The sequence below is a fragment of the Schistocerca gregaria genome, chromosome 8, assembly GCF_023897955.1.
Source record: "Schistocerca gregaria isolate iqSchGreg1 chromosome 8, iqSchGreg1.2, whole genome shotgun sequence".
NCBI classification, from domain to species: Eukaryota; Metazoa; Arthropoda; class Insecta; order Orthoptera; family Acrididae; genus Schistocerca; species Schistocerca gregaria.
Window position 1 is genome coordinate 438,657,412 of NC_064927.1, and position 15,697 is coordinate 438,673,108.

Consider the following 15,697-nt stretch of genomic DNA (forward strand, 5'->3'; position numbering starts at 1 on the left):
TCTATTGAAGTGAGTACTAGGAGAAAATCGAGTGAGCTAAAAACTAGGCTTACCGACAATCATTATTCCAACACACCATTAGCGAGTAGAACAGGGTAGGGGGGGATGTGTTAGTGGGATCAGAAGTACACTTCGCTAGAGTCCACCATGTGTGACTCGCGGAGCACTGATACAGATTTAGGAAACGAGTGTCAAACGTACACAAGCTTTTACAGTAGGAGTTGTTGGTGCACAAGGGATTGAACCTTATTTCTATCTCTTCTAAGACGGTTAATTGTGTCATCATTTGCGTTATTGCGTCCTGCGTCCAGTGTGGGAACATTCTGCATACTTTGCATCTAAGTTCCGCAGTTATTAAATCAGATAAGAGGTTTGGTCAAGAACTAAGGGGAATTTTTTTAATTTTGCGGGCTTTATTCATCCGATTCTCAAAAGTTTTGTTTGTCTTGTTGTTATAGATGTGCCTGAAGTGAGTTTGCGTTTTCAGTCGTTTTGAATAACTTGCTATTGTTGAAAGTGAAAGTCGAAAAAGTTATGTCTTCCAGAAGACGAATTTTTAATTTCGGAAGGGATGGATCAAACAATTTGCATTAAATTTTGCTTGAAAAAAGGAATAGAGTGCAGCTCCACATTCTAAATATTGACTGCGGGTTCGGCGAATCTATTCAGAGTAGCACAAGAGTTCGCTAGTGGTATAAACGTCTCGAAGACGGTCAAGAAGACGCCTTGGACGCCCTAGCACATCAGTTACGGACGACAATGTGGAAGAAGTGAAGAAGATGGTTCTGGGAAATGGTGGAATCACCATCAGAGAGGCTGCTGAAGATGTCGGCTAATTCTTTGGCTAGTGCTAAGCAATTTTTGCCGATGTTTTGGGCACGAAACGTGTGGCAGCAAAGTTTGTTCCGAAACTGCTGAATTTCTACCAAAAACCACGTCTTACTGACGTCACTAAGGAATTGCTGCATGAAGTCGACAATGATTCGGAGCTTCTAAAGTTGGTTATAATAGGTGACAAACATGGGTGTACGGGTATGACGTCCAAAGCAAGGCCCAATCGTCCCAAACAAATTGCCTGAAGAGCCAAGACCTCAAAAATTCCATAAGTTCGACCACCTATGAAGATTCTTCTCACTGTTTTGTTTTACATTTTCATCTACATACATACTCTGCAAGGCACCGTAAGGTGCGTGGCGGAGGGTACCCCCTATCACAACAAGTCGTTTCCTCCCCTTTTCCATTTGCAGATAAAGCGAGGGGAAAACGACTATCTATTCGCCCCGGAATGAGCCCAAATTTCTCGTATGTTCTCTTCGTGGTCTCTACGCGAAATATATGTTGGCGGCAGTAGGATCGTTCTGCAGTCTACTTCAAACGCCGGTTCTCTGAACTTCCTAAGAAGTGTTCTTCGAAACGAATCTCTCTTCCCCTCCAGGGATTCCCTCTTGAGATCCCGAAGGATATCCATACTGATCGACCCTACCGCTAACAAACCTAGCAGCTCGGCTCTGAGTTTCTTCGACCTGATTCGGATCCCAAACACTCAAGAACAGGTGGCACTAGCGTCCTGTATGCTGTCTCTTCAGGTGAACCACACTTTCCTAAAATTATCCCAATAAACAGAAGTCAAGCATTCGCCTTGCCTACCACAATATCCACATGCTCGATCCATTTCATATCGCTTCGCAGCGCTATGCCCAGATATTTAAACGACGTGACTGTGTCAAGCAGGACACTAATAATGCTGTATCCGAACGTTAGGGTTTGTTATTCCTACTCATCCCCGTTAACTTACGTTTTTCAACATTAAGATCCGTCTGGCATTCCTCACAAAAATGGTTCAAATGGCTCTGAGCACTATGGGACTTAACATCTGAGGTCATCAGTCCCCTAGAACTTAGAACTACTTAAACCTAACTAACCTAAGGACATCACACAGATCCATGCCCAAGGCAGGATTCGAACCTGCGACCGTAGCGGTCGCGCGGTTCCGGACTGAAGCGCCTAGAACCACTCGGCGCATTCCTCACATAAGCTATAAATTTTGTTTATGTCAACTTGTATCGACCTACAGTTACTTATCTTCAACATCTTCCTGTACACCACGGCATCATCAGTGAACAACCGCAGACTGCTGCTCACCGCTTCTACCAGGTCATTTACGTAAATAGAAAATAGCAACGGTCCCATCTAACATACAACATACTGGGTTCTATTACTTCAGTTACAGTGGTATAGTGCTTCATGAATACCTGCGTTATGGTGGTACGGTCAATAGGGAACCTACAAGGAAGTTACGCGCAGTTCACTTGAAACAATCCGAAGAACCCGACCAGAATTGTGGCAAAATCACTCGTGGAAATCGCATCACGATAATGCTTCCTTTCACACCTCAACACTTGATCGTGATTTTTTGGTAAGGAACAAATCCGTTATTTTACCTCAGCCTCTGTATTCGCCTGACATGGCCTCCTGACGTTTCTCTCTACTCCCGAGGCTGCAGAGAACCATTAAAGAACGTTATTTCGCCAACATTGATGATATTAAAAACAGAATCGCTGAAGAAGCTGAACACCATGAACAAAAGTGAGATACAGCAGTGATTCCAAGATTGGAAAAAGAACTGGCTCAGGTGTGTTATATTTGAGGGGGTTTACTTTGAAGGGGACAAAGTTGATGATGGTGAATAAATAAATATTATTTAAGAAAAATAAAAGCTTCCATTACCTTTTGATCACGCCTCGTAATTACACGTGATCTTTATTACGATATGGTTGATAATTTTCAGATTGTGTTGCAAAAGGTGTTTAATATTTCGCCATCTGTCTTTCATCCTCCTTTTCTACATTATTATGGTCCCTAACCTGTCGATTCCTTACTCTAACATTGGTTTCGTTCACTTTTAGTGAACTAGCTAGCTATGAAGTTCTCTCGGATTTCGTAGCAGCTTTTGTCACACTTGTCGAAACACGCTGGATCTTTCCTATGCCTCAAAATTTTGCTTTGAACATACCTGTCATGACATCTTGAAAGCCATACGTCAAGGCAGTCAGGTATAGGCAGCATTTCTTAACTTTCGAAAAGCTTTTGGCTCAGTACGTCTTCTCTTGTTATCGAGGGTTATCGAGAGGATTTCTTGGTATGGAGGACGTGGAGAGTTTCCTTGAATATAGAGTCATCGACACATGTAGAAGTAACTTCAAGAGTGTTGGGACATTTGGTGTTCTTTCTGTACATTAATGACCTTTCAGAGTATATTAATTGTAACCTCAGACTCTTCGCAGATGTCTCGATAACTTACTGTATATTGAAATACAGTCTGAAAAAGATGCACAAACATTGTCAGACCTTGGTAAACAAGGCTGTTCTTCTTAGTACAGAAGTTTATTCGACCAGATCGCATAATAATACACAACGATTACTTGTTTCAGCGAAATGAAATCGCCATCTTCAGATTATTTGTGCACTGGTCGCACAGCTATTCCCTTACCGTATCGCGAGATATGGTATTATGGAATTTCGTCTCTGTGTGTTCAGTTAATGTGAACAGTTGACGAAGTAGATTGGCCCCGTAAAAATTATTTAGATGTAAATGATTGGAAGATGGTGATTTAATTTCACTGTAACCAGTAATAATTGTGCATTATTATGCGATCAAGGTGATTAAGTTTCTGTAATGATAACAACCGTATTTAGAAACGAATAATGCGTCCAATACAGTTGACAATGTCAGGTAATCATCATAGATCACTTGAGGCAAAAGCCTAGACTGTTCTTTTGAAAGGGCACGGCCCATTTTCTTTCCCGTCCTCCCTAATCAGAGCTTGTGGTCCGTCTCTAACGATCTCCATGTCGACGGGACGTTAAACACTAACCTCCTCCATGAACTGTGCGGCTGGTCCCGGCGGAGGTTCGAGTCCTCCCTCGGGCATGGGTGTGTGTGTTTGTCCTTAGGATGATTTAGGTTACGTAGTGTTTAAGCGTAGGGACTGATGATTTTAGCAGTCAAGTCCCATAAGATTTCACACACATTTCTGAACTAACCTCCTCCTCGTCCTCCTCTTTGTAATATCTGGTGCAATGACTTATCCTCTGCCAAGAATTTGACATTATTTTGCAGTGTACGGTTGCAGATGGTTCGTCTCAACCAATGAATGATAAATCATTGCCATTGGGAATCCTTTTGTGACTTGGGTAAAGAGTTTCTCACGCCAGGGTTAATGAATTGTAGCGTATTAGACACAACACGCTCAACTTTTTATTTTGTCTGCAAGAAGGAAACCACACAGCGACAGTTCTATAATCTGCCACACAGCAATGCGCACTTCGAGTTTGGAGGAATCAGTCATTCTCCATTGCTTTTGACATATGTAATTGATTTCCTAGGTACATTGTCAGAAGCTGCAAATTTTGTCCTTTTGTGGATGAGAAAAGTATGGGAATGATAATTACCACCGACCTCCTTAGTGAAATGGCTGCTACAAATCCTACCCCACATACAACATCTCCTGCATAGAATATTTAGAAATTGGTTTCACCAGGAGGAATATTTTGAAATTACGTTATTTCTCGACTTTCTTTCTGATCACTGATATTGAGCCTCATTTTTCACTCCTTATTTTCTGTCTTCTTTCTCTTCCTTCACAATTTCCTCCTCATGTAATCTAAAAGAATTAGTATAATCTGGATTTTGTAACATTTCTCACGTTTTCCTCATTCCGTTGTGAATAGTGATTGTACAGTAGTTTTTTAATAAAATGTTAAATTGTAATTTCATGATTAACCTCGACCTGAAACTATGTAAAAACTCTTCTGAGACAAATATTTATACATTTACTGAGCACACAGTATAACTTTTATGTGATCAAGCATCACGTATTAAGCTGTGAGTTATTGAAGGTATTTGATTGCGTCATCATAATAATCGATTAGACAAGATAAGATTTTCTGGAGGTTATAGTTCAGCGCGTGCTTGTTAAGAAGCAGCCCGCAAAAAGCTAGCCTAGACTGTTCGAGGTACACACATGCGATACATAGCCTGCATGGGGTGATCTTACGAGTAGATTGGATTCTCGCCGGGTCGATCATTGGCCCAATACTGTTCTTCCTTTGTTTGAATTATCCAACATTGTATTCATATTACGAGACAGAAGGAGAGTCGTTTGCAGATGAAAATAACATTATTGTTAAGCCAAGCAAACAAGCATCACTCTTCCTTATAGTAATGATTTAATGCTCCGTGTTAGCTAACAGTGTGTAAAAATGAACGCGCGAAAGTTTGAATGAAAAAGCCACTCAGGACTAGATGCGTTTAAGGTAAGTATCTGCGCATCATTGGAATACTTTGTAAGTAATAAAGCTCGATACCTACTATCTACTAGCGTTGCGTGGCACGAGATCTACTGAGTAACATTACAGACTGTAGTGCTGTCTGTTGTCCGGTATTATGAAGCACAAAACCCATGATTGACCACTGTTTTATACTAAATACTACTTAAGAAAACCTCGTAATAGTTTCACTAAGTAACAACAAACATTTTTGCTACATCACTGTTATGAAAATCAAAACACAAGACATATTTGCAAACATACAAAACATTAAATCTTCACTTTACTTTTAAAGTAATATGAGGTTACTTTTGGTTTGCACAGCTATTACTTAGTTTGTGTTAGGTTGCGGCATGAGTACAATAACACACGATGAACTTTAGCTAATTATTACTGCACCTGGTTTTATGAACTGAGTGAATTTAAGTTAACTCACAAGTGCAATTAAATTTCTCCCAAATGGAATGATGTTATCTCTTTCACTTGGACTTACTCGGTAATATCGGTGGAAAGATAGGATCCTATTGATGATTAGTGAATTGGAAATCACTACCACTCAAGTCAGTTATAGCTTAACTCAAAACACTGTAATATTCAAAACGTTGCATCTCGGTCGCTGACAAGTCCTATACATAACTAAACAGCTAAATGGCTCGATCTTTTTTTAGGCGTGTTGCTGATGGTGCGACGTAATGTGTTCGGTCGCAACAGTAGTGGCTACAGGCTCTTCCTCCGCACCAGGCAAATTTTAAGAACTTTAGGCACACTAAACTCTTCTTCCAGTCATTTAGCTACCAATTTTCCTCGAGTGTTTTGTACTCTGACAAGATCTAAACTCGCTCAGTTATTAACGACGTTTTGCCATGTTTAAAATACTATTTCGACAATACACACCCTGTTACGTCTACACTGCGTCCATACTTCACCACCGAAAATTTTCAGCTAATCTGTTCTTTCCATCTCTTTCTCTGCCCGCATTTGCTTCCGACTATATTATTACCACATCTGAAACACCTTCTTAGGATTTTATACGATACGAATTTCAACGACTTTGGCAGCGTTTCTACCACGAAGTATCACGATATAATTTTCCAACGGTTTTTCATAAATACATTCCGGTTTTTTAGGTGGTGAAATCGACAAAATTAACAAAGTGCATACAGAATTAATTAATTAATTGGCAATTCTAGATTACTGTGTTGTAGTATTATACGATCTTGTAAGGAACCCACACCGCGCAGTAGTTCTCCAGAAGACGATTTACAAGTGGAGTGTAGGCTGTTCCTTTAATGAATTTTTGCATCGGACTCCGCCAACGAAACGTAGTCTTTGATTCGCATTCCCCACAACATTTTCTATGTGTTGATTCCAAATTAAATTGTTCGTACTTGTAACACCTAAGTATTTCTTTGAATAGACGACCCTCAAACGAGCTAGTATTCGACTGGAAGAAAAGCTACTGATTAGAAAATTGAACGGGCAAATGAGAAAAAGACTGGTTCATTTCTGTGTTTGAACGTGGTGTAGCATGTCGCAGAAACGTCGACAGTAAAGAAGGAAGACGAAAGAAACATTCGAGACGTTTCAGATGTGGTATGTAGGATGATGATAAAGATATTGTGGACAGAAGGGGTGCAGGACGATAAGGTATTCAGAAGGAATGATGGAAAAATACAAACAGCTTGGAGATTTTATAAATAAAATGTAATTGGTTAGAAGAGGAGAAGACACTAATTTAGAAGGGGTGGTAAAAGGAAAAAGAAGAAGAGGGAGGAAATGATACCAGTTAACACAACAGGTTAAAGTACAAAACATACATGAAGTGAACGACAGAAGACAAAGACAGATGATACTACCTTCCTAAAGATCAGCATAACATTGAAGAAAAAAGAAAAGAAAAATGAGTGCTCAAAATACATACATACTCGAACAAAAAATTTCCATGTGGTGCAAGAATATCCAGAAAAAGCACACAGGACCTCCTTTATACCATATCACGACTTCTGGAACTTCTGATACATTTGATTTATTGACCCCATAGCGATTTGTGCAATTCAGAGATAATACTGTTATATGATTCCTATCATTACAGTGTGGTTGGGAAGGGAGTGAGACAGGGCTGCAGTCTATCCCCGATGTTATTCAATCTGTATATTGAGCAAGCAGTGAAGGAAACAAAAGAAAAATTCGGAGTAGGTATTAAAGTCCATGGAGAAGAAATAAAAACTTTGAGGTTCGCCGATGACATCGTAATTGTGTCAGAGACAGCACAGGACTTGGAAGAGCAGTTGAACGGAATGGATAGTGTCTTGAAAGGAGGATATAAGATGACCATCAACAAAAGCAAAACGAGGATAATGGAATGTAGTCGAATATTTCGGGTGATGCTGAGGGAATTAGACTAGGAAGTGGGACACTTAAAGTAGTAAAGGAGTTTTGCTATTTGGGGAGAAAAATAACTGATGATGGTAAAAGTAGAGAGGATATAAAATGTAGACTGGCAATGGAAAGGAAAGCGTTTCTGAAGAAGGGAAGTTTGTTAACATCGAGTATAGATTTAAGTGTCAGGAAGTCATTTCTGAAAGTATTTGTATGGAGTGTAGCCATGTATGGAAGTGAATCATGGACGATAAGTAGTTTGGACAAGAAGAGAATAGAAGCTTTCGAAATGTGGTGCTACAGAAGAATGCTGAAGATTAGATGGGTAGATCACATAACTAATGTGGAAGTATTGAATCGGATTGGGGAGAAGAGAAGTTTGTGGCACAACTTGACCAGAAGAAGGGATCGGTTGGGGGGACATGTTCTGAGGCATAAAGGGATCACCAATTTAGTATTGGAGGGCAGCGTGGAGGGTAAAAATCATAGAGGGAGACCAAGAGATGACTACACTAAGCAGATTCAGAAGGATGTAGGTTGCAGTAGGTACTAGGAGATGAAGAAGCTTGCACAGGATAGAGTAGCATGGAGAGCTGCATCAAACCAGTCTCAGGACTGAAGACCACAACAACAACAACATCATTACTGTACTGCAGTGTACTATTACTTGGTACCCACTTCGGTGAAACATCTACTTCTTGGTTGCTCTGAGTCCGTACACTGCCTCAAGCGATTCAGGGTCCTCAGTAGATATGTCATGGTCAGTTTCAACATTCACACGTTATTGCAAGAGGCCTCTTTCACTTTTTGCATCCGATCACCTAGGGATATGGCTCGGTTGCCTATAACTTTGTGGGCATTTGTAACACCAATATCGATATTGTCCAGACATATATAGCTTCAGTGTTTGTTTTTGCTTAATGTGGGGTCTTTATAAATAATTTTTTTATTCACTATTTATGTCATTGTAATTAATCTATGGATGTAATTTTAAAAATGTTGTTGTGTAAACGAATTGAAATGTTATAAATTTACTTGTAATACTGGTTCGTACATGTGGAAAGCAGATTTCTAATCATCTGAAACATGGAGGGAAGTTCTTCTGCAACGAAACTGAATTGCAGGAACAGGAAAGCTGGATGCGAACGAGCCAGGAAGGGCAGCAAGATTGTAGAATGTAGTCTCGGATGCGGAAGCAGTTTGGCATGTTATTCATGGCATACACTGGTTGCCTTTGTACTACGAAAATCTGACGCCAGGAATTTTCATAGCTTGATATACGCTTACAGCCATGAAAACCTTTGGTGCCGTTCTGATTAGCCATAAGAAATCGTCAAAGTCACCACCTTCATCTCCAATTATTAGCTGAGTACTGTAAACTTGCAAGGATCAGGTATCTGTTTTCTTATCCAAATAATGATCCCGTTTTCTTTCAGCTTTGTGTCCAAAACCCACGCTTAATCTCTTCATTTACTGAGGCAGGGCCCTCTTCTGAAAAATAATTGCTTCTTTTAACTACATTTTGTGGAATAGTAAACTTAATAAATTATTCAGTGTGCCCTGTTTCTGAAATTCTCCAAGAGGTTTAATTAAAAGTATGGTTAAAGTTCCACCGAAGTACAATTACAAGGAAATAAGCTTAACTGTTTTGCTTAAACGTTACTCTAATTGAAATATCAGTACAGAATTTAAATTATTAGCATAAAACTGGGATTATTCAGAATAGTTACTGGCTTATGAAATTGAAGGGCCAGCATTAGCATTAATTGCTGTGTGAACTCTCCTTGAGGAAACAAGCAATACTCAAAATAGAGAGCATTTAAATGACAGTATTTTCCAGTAACTAAACTGATAAAAGTACCTCTTATCCAAGTTAATATTCCTGAATCATTAGTAATCTTTTATGTGTCATGTTCATTAGCTTTCTACTATAATGCACAGATAGTAAGTGTTATTGAGAGCCAGTTGTTGCCAAAACGTATAATACTACTTACAAGCCAGACTGTTGTCACATTGCTTGCTAAACTGCACTCCTGCTTTGTATCTTACTTGCAAACCAGAATTTAAGTGTTAAGTAAATTAAATACCAATTTTAATTTTGTTTGGGGACAGTACTAGTTCTTGGTACCAATCTGCCTAATTAGGCTGGGCACCGTTCCCTTTTACGTAGTTACTGTTATTAATGCAAATTTCGTTTGATTCCCTTTTGTTCTGCTATTGCTTCCTTCCAATAGAAATGTTCCGAGAAATGGAAAACAGTCCGATACATTTCCACTACACACGTTCACGATCATTTCAAACCCGTTCACAGGAGTCACATTATGGGTGAATTGCTAATTTAATAGTAAGCGGCCGTGTTACAACTTCGGCTCCTCTATACATATGCGACGGTCAATTTCAATAGTGGCAACATGTTGCGTGAGCCCTATTTCAGTCTTTGTAGCCAGTCAGTGAGCGAGATGGCTCAGTGGTTACCTACTTGGCTTGCATTATTCAAATTCGATTTTCGGTGTTTCTGTAGATCCAATTTCAGATTGTTTCCTTTGAACTGGCCATGATCGATCTTTCCCTTACTTATCCAACGAAGCTAGTGTTCTGTCACTAATGAGTTCGATCTACACGAGACAATACATTCTACACGTTGTTTTCTTTTGGCATTCTTACTGAGAATTGTTCCAATCACGTACGTGACCACGCCGCGTAACGTTCGATAGGCACGTCCCAGGTCCTAGGCGTTTGGAAGGCAACACGTAGCACCGGAGTTAGCTATCGCGAGCGTGACGTTGAAAATTCCAGGCGAGATAGCATTTCCGCATCAGCGGCAACCTGCGAACTCTGTTCTGGCTTACCAGCCAGGTGCGCCCGCTCAGAAAGCCTGCTTATCACAAGAACACCTTTCCTGTGGAGAACACACAAAGAATATAATTTACTGGACGCCTCTTCAATAAGAGAAAGATCTGCAGGAACGAATTATACCCACAAAGACACATGCACGATACAGAGACGTTGTTTTTATTCGGAGGACGCTACATCAGGCCGCTTTCTTCCACCCTGTAGGAAAAATAGTAGACCTGAAAGAATTTTGTGCGGTATAAGCTTTGTTGGGAAGATTCCCTGTTCTGAGCTGGAGAAAGTCTAAATTTAAACCTAGATTAGTTAAGGTAGCACTAAATAGGAAGAGCTAATTAAAGGGCAATAAGCGGCAGTTTCAGGATAGCTGGATCGGAGCGAAAACCGGTTTTTTGTGCAATCAGTTCTCAATACCATTTGCCTTTTTTGCAAGTTGTAGTAGCCATCTCAGAGGAATATAGCCTAAGGAGATAACAAGGAAGTCTGTTTACTGCATTTTCTATAAATGGTGCTACTTTCTCTCTCTCTCTCTCTCTCTCTCTCTCTCTCTCTCTCCCTCTCTCCCTCTCCCTCTCCCTCTCCCTCTCCCTCTCTTCTGCGAGTCAGCTACATAGTCACAGAGAAGTGTGCGGCCTCTATACTAGCAAGCCTGTATACCCGTGGATTAGGACAACAGAATCACAGTCGTACATGAGAATCAGCATCAACATTGTTGGGATTCAGACAAACTTTCGATCGCCTTGGTAACCCGTAATGACGGCGTCTCAGGAGTGGCTCGTAAGATTTGACGCAGTTTTCTCATTCCGATGTGTTACTTCAGAATTTGAAGCGCAGTCGTATGAGCTAATCCTGTCTCTAGGGCCTGCTCAAGAATCATTTGGCGTACATCATTGATCAGTATACTGAACAGATGATTATGCAACCCGTAATGCTAAAGCTGTCCTTTATAAACCACGAGCGACTTTCGTATTCTCTGGCTCGATAAGCGCAAACTGTTTGTTAATCCTACAGAAAAAAATTAGCAGAAAATTTTCGCTTTGGATACACTCGAGAACACGGTTTTCGAATTAGTCAAGAAAAACGTACAAAAGTGACTAAACTCACCTCCAGCCGCACGACCACCCCTCACCAGCCAGGGTTTCTAATATGTCGGTCATGGTACTCACTCCTACCACCGTAGAAAAATTTCCGGCTATACAAGTATTCCCGATATTCAACCTTCTTTGGTCTCTATTGATCGCGCTATTACGCCACCAGAATAGTAGACTCTTTCGTTGACGTTAGTTTATATGTACCGTGGATGTATTGAAAGAGAAACAAGTTTTGTAAATACCACTCTAAAATCAAATACGTTGTTATCCACATTCAGACTTTACCGTTACGTGTACAGTATTATCGTAGTCCTGACGAATACAGCGAAGAAATCGTTTAGTTTGTGCTGCTAAAATTCAAAAAATTTTAGGTAAACTTTATACAGAGGTCAATTTTACAGTTTGTAAGTGCTCGACGAATCCAGTAGCGTAATAAGGCCAGTCAATGAAGACTAAAAAAAAGTCTAATGTGGGAAGTAATTCGTGCAGTCTCACATATTTGTACAGTGGTATGAGGGAGCGCCATGAACGTTTATCGATAACTCCAAAACCGTGGACTGCAGCGCATCCAAGTATAAAATTAAGTTACAGTAAGTTTCCAACAAAAAGGAAGATTTATTACTCCAAATTAGAAAAAATTCTTTCACCCCTGAACCCGAACAGCATCCAAATTAGTTTCCCTCTTCAGCAAAGAACTTGGGATCACTTAAATTAGAAAGAATACGCGTTTTTAAATTTTGATTTCGTTGTTCTTCAACACACTACAGTATACATTCTTTAGACTACAAAGTAACATTGTACATAATTCTGAGAATCTTCGATGATTACTCTGTGAGAAACTGTGCTTAAGAGCTCAGGGTAGTTGTAATTGATGTTGGCTAGTTTTGTGTGCAATACGTCAGCAAGTATTTCTCTTAGAGGACGTTCCCGCGTCATATTTTACTATCAGCGGCCAAATGTAAAGGCTACCACACATTTTGCTTTCCTACTATCTGCTGTTCTTCTTTATCTCTAATTAAAATACTTCTCTACGAACAGCATAGAGAAAAAATCGTTTTGATGAAAGGGCAATCTTCTTTGTGTCACTCGATAACAGTTCCTCGAAATATTTTATTTCAAACTTATACCCACTGTTTTTCCAACCTTCTTCTCTGCCATGATTACTTTTATTCAGAGGAAGCTAACATGTCGCCAAAAGTAGTATACATTTATTATTACAAATATTGGCCAGTACCATACGTTGTCGTATTGTTATTCTGATTTTAGTAGTGTTATTGTTATTCAGACCATAGCTTTAGCTTTGGCGTAAGTGTTTCTCCAACTGAGAAGCTTGAGGAAATATATTTTTTGTATGACTGGTATGTAGATTCTCTGCTTCAATGTAAGTGAGTCCAAAAACTACCTGGTTTTGTCAAATAAAAGAATACAATAAATGAATAATCAGTCCTAAAACATCTCTCATACATAATACCGGATTCGTTTTCCTTTCTTAGTGTGATCCCGAAGTAAAGTTTTGTTTCCACTGCTCCTTCTCCTCATTCGCTTTGTCATTCTTTCTAACTCCCTACCCATTATACTCTTTTTCTTTCTCGCTTCTGCGCTTCATTCCTTCTGTCTCTCACTATTTCTACCCGTTCTAGTTCCGTCCTAGCGTCTCTCGTCTCTCTCTCTCTCTCTCTCTCTCTCTCTCTCCCCCTCTGTCTCTCTCTGTCTCTCTCTCTCTCTCTCTCTCCCTCTCTCTCTCTCTCTCTCTCTGTCTCGGTCCCTTTCCTGCCTGCCTCTTCCCATCCTCTCTCTCCCCACCAAACACACCGTAGTTTAAAGAGTGATACAGAAGAAAGTGAAGCACACACACTGAAAACAAAAACGAGACAGAGGAAAAGGAGAGAGAAAGGAGGGAGATGGAGACAAGTGCAAGCAATCGTTAAGGCTTTTAAAATAAAAACTGTTTTCTCACGGCTAGCAGATATGCACTTGTATTCATAAATGTTTGCAAAGAATGTATTTTTTTTTTGGCCACTTAAATGAGAAAATGGGCACAAAAAAGGAAAACACAAAATTTAACGGTTTAAGCAATAAAAATAACTCTGTCATCTTTCTGTCAAATTTTTCTGTTTACTTCTCATATTTTAGACATATACTTCGAAGGAACTTCTTATATGTTGTAAACTGCAAGTAATGTATCTTCTCAGAATTTTTGACAATTAATGGGCAAGGAAAAATTTGTTAATGTCCATAAAAGGTTCATTAAGCTGTTTTTCTAAAAGAATTCTTTATTCACTACGTATCGGAATGTTTGTATGAGCTGCAAACTGAATAAGATTTGCATCTGCTAATGTTACTGCAAAATGGAGATTAATACACACAATGAACAGTAAGAGACCTTTGATGAAACCATGTGGCACATCAAGTGTAATCAGTTTCTAGGTGCGTAGTGACAGTCCAGTAAAGGGCTGTTTGCCATTACAGCCTTTGTTTCCTGCCAAAGAAACATAATTTGAACCAGTCTGCAGCATTTCCTGTTCCACCACAACACAAATATTTACTTGAAAGGAGACTGTGACTAAAAGTCAAGTGCCTTTAACAGGTCACAGGATATACTAGTAACACGTAATGTATTGTGTAACTATTTAAGTAGGTGAAGGCGGGACAAGATATGGGAAGCTAACTTTAAACCCTTACAGAAGGGACAAAAATAAACAAATTGAAGTAGGTTTGATTATCATTTGTTTACTTAACCATTCAATTACAATAGCATGCAAAGAAACCAGCAAACTTGTTACATTTAGTTAGAAATATCTCGATTTGAAACTTAAACTACCAATTCCCCGTCTTGCCATATATGCAGCGTAAGATGGGGAACTAGCATGAATGTATCTCTAATCATTAACGCAATCATGTGACGATAAGGTTTCGAAACATGGTTCTGCGAATTGTTGAATCAGGTATTACGTTTTATTTAGGCCTCTTACATTCACCTAGTACACAAGTGTGGACAGCCTCGTCATCGTCACTTTCTGTCCCTGCACAAGTATCGTGGGCACTCCGACGCTGGAACACAGATTTCTGTGGCACGTTGAACTGTCGAGCAGCCCTGAAAGAACCCATATGACCTTCTATAACAGCATTTACAGCGCCTTCCATTGACTCCAATGACCAATCTTGCCTAGACGTTTGTCGCCGATACTTGCGAACCATCTGAAATAAAACACGTGGAACGTACTATTGAGTCGGATCATTCTTGGTAATCTATATTATACAGTAAATACCATATTTCCAATAGTCAGTTGTTAAAGCATGGCAAGAGTACTGACTTTGCACGTTTTATGTATTTTTATTCACCATATAGCCTAAGGCATACTTTGTAATTAATTAGGAAAGAGTTGGAATAACGAATACCATTCTATTTACAATTTATTGAACGTATAATGTACGTATTCAAAACCCGCAGCGAGGTAAACACATGAGACGAAAAGAACGTAATGGTTGGACAAATATTATGGGCAAGACGGGGAAGCTCCCCATCTTGCCCCACCCCTTCTTGCTCCCTACCATTCTGTCAGGTTATGTTACGATTACATCAACACTATGCAGTGAACATTGACTACTGACACAGCAGTTTACTGTTAATAAGACATACTATTCTGTGGTATATATACAGTCTGGACAAATGTTCACGAAACACATGTTTTAGCACCTCGAAAGGTGTAAAACATTGCAAATCAGTATAACAATTGTACGTACCTTGCAAAGCTCAAAGAAACCGCAGTGAAACTGAGGTTCAGCAATGTCAACGCACTGGGACCTGTGCACTGATGATGTTGACGTAGCTATCCACAGATGGCAGCACTCTAACTGTAGCTCACAGCCCTTCCACCTCCTACCCCACATCCCCTTCTTGCCCCGCCTTCCCCTACATTCTCGCTACATGTGTAAACAGTCTTCTAGATATCACAACCCTTTAGGAATTGAAACCAAGATTATGAAAATGTACATGGTGTTTCAGGAGGAATAGTAAATATTTTATGACATTTTAGCAATGATTATCT